The sequence below is a fragment of the Pinus tabuliformis genome, chromosome Q (assembly GCF_031772625.1).
Source record: "Pinus tabuliformis cultivar Carrire ecotype Pingquan chromosome Q, CPIR1, whole genome shotgun sequence".
NCBI classification, from domain to species: domain Eukaryota; kingdom Viridiplantae; phylum Streptophyta; class Pinopsida; order Pinales; family Pinaceae; genus Pinus; species Pinus tabuliformis.
The window spans coordinates 430977702-430980033 of NC_142296.1; the positions used below are offsets into that span (position 1 = coordinate 430977702).

The 2332-nt window shown below is 42.8% G+C and overlaps 1 non-coding gene across 1 annotated transcript; it reads left to right on the top strand.

The window, feature by feature from the left end:
* Positions 1-288: 288 nt before the first annotated feature.
* TRNAY-GUA (transfer RNA tyrosine (anticodon GUA)) lies at positions 289-383 on the top strand. The gene is made up of 2 exons: positions 289-325; positions 348-383. It is a non-coding gene; the product is annotated as a tRNA-Tyr (tRNA).
* Positions 384-2332: the final 1949 nt, after the last annotated feature.

A 2332-nucleotide genomic window follows, 5' to 3' on the forward strand; every position in this document is an offset into this window, starting at 1 on the left:
TTATAGTTCAAACTAAAAAAACCATTTTATTTATTAGTTAAACCACTTGTTTTCCTCTTCCAAAATGATGATGCTACGAGGCAGATATGGTTGTAACAGTAACTGGGCAAAGCAGAAGTGTCTCATTATAGTTTTGCAGAGCCATACGAATTTAAAAAAAAAAAAATTGGTCTCTAGTCATCCGAGATACGCTCACGAACATACTCGCAAGCAACATGGTGAAGACGGAATGGGAGGGCTGACGAGTTTTTAAAATTAAAATCTTCTTGTAAAGTATCAACACAATTTCTGACATTAGCTCAGTTGGTAGAGCGGAGGACTGTAGTGGGATACTAAATCTTGACCTAATCCTTAGGTCGCTGGTTCGAGTCCGGCAAGTCGGACACGATTGGATGGTTTTTTCGCTTCGACGCTTGAAGGAAGACGTTGGCTTTTTCCAGCGTCAATGCGTACTATTTGTTCGTAGAGCCCTTGCTGTAAGGTCCTCGAGTTCTACCCGAGCGCGGGCGCGGTTAGGCGCCGGGCGAGTCAACGGACGCGCGGGTGCACGGACGGTCGACAGGCGCGCGGGCGCACGGGCGGGCGCGCGAGCGCACGGACGGGCGCGGGCGCATAAGTGGGCGTGGGCTACACGACGGGCAGGCGAGGGTTGCACGACGGGCAGGCGCAGCGACACGGGCGTGCGACGAGCTACGAAGGAAATTTGACAAAATATGCGACGAAAGGAAAACACTTAAAATACGACTAAGTGTTGAGCATGTATATATGCGATGGTGTAAACGCTTGTAAAGCCGACTTGTATGCAAGGCTTTGGGCGCATGATGAGTGGTTTTGGGGGTCGGCCAAGGGGCTGCACACCCCATGTAAACCCACGCTATGTAGTGTATATATATGAGAGCCTTGAGGCTCATTTGAACAACAAGACTACACATCTCTTCTACGCATAGATCAAGAAGACAAGTGAATAGTGCGCAGAAATAAGAGGAGTCTGCGCATATCTCATGCGCTCCTCTTGAGGGTGCACTTAAGGTGTTCTTGAGGTGATCTTGAGTCGGTCGAAGAGTGGGCAAGGCGTGCCCGAGGTGTAGTGGATGTGTAGGACTTGGTGAGCAGGATTAAGTGGCTCGGGTGAGTACTACTCCTTGTGCAAGGGTGTACATGTATTGTAAAGGCTGGTTGCCTATGTTGTAAATTATTCTAAGTATTGGCTTGGGGCTTGCCAAGCATTACTTGTATTGTATTATTGAAGAAAGATTGAATATAATATATTGTCGGGCAGACTTGTTTGGGAGTTGCCCCTCCCCTTTATACTTGTTGCAATTGTTGATGTTCTTGTTATAATTGCTATGGATAATGAATGAGTATGTGCTTCATTAAGTATAAAGGATAATTGCATTTTACTTGATTGTGAAACACAAACTAAGTAGGGACAAGTGAATTAGGTGTAGTCCACGAAGGTGAGTATTGGTGAAAAGAAAGCGTTCGGTGGTGCCGCACCTCGCTATGAGCGGTTGGAAGACTACCGCAAGTGTAGGGGCGTGACACTTGCAGTTGTGGGTTTGAACCCCATTGCGGGTAACTTTTTCTCGTGGTTTCTTAGTCTTTACAATCCTAATAAGAAATGAGTAAGCAGATCAAACATCTCTTGTTTATCGAATTTTTCGTTTTGGTTTTCTATGTTATATTTTTATATTTGGTTGAGTTTTTATTTTGTTTATATTTTAGTATTTTTATGGGTTTATTTTATTTATTAATTAGCAAGCGAGTTGTTTTTAGTGATAATTTTTGGAAGTTTTCCTGGTTTAAACTCTCTAAAATCCGGCAACGATTTATTGAAATCACAAGCTTGATGGGAAACCCCTGCACAATCGAAGTGACCTGGGAGTTTTTAGGGTGTTGAATCCATATATACAATAAAAAAACCAGTTTAAATAACACAAATCAAGGTTTCACCTCAATTTTTTCCATCGGATTCCGACACCGGAAAGTCCACTAGCAATTGCCCTTAAAGGTGTAAAGATACGCATAAGGAATAGAATATCTTGGAAAATCATCTCATCACTCACTCCAATGCAAGTCTCATTAATCATTTCTATGAGTGGAGCAAAATTGCTTCTAGATAAGAATATGTAGATGACATATATTTAAAGCCACTCAAGGACGTTAGAAAGGGGCATACAAATCTCTGAAGAGGACTCCACCAGTTAGATTTTAATCACTGATGAGACAAATTAGGTTGCTATTAGGATTGAAGAAGGCATTTTTGGTATTCAGAAAGACGTCATTGTTAGTTCCTTCGGTACATACCAGTGTCAAAGCAAGAGGAATGGGA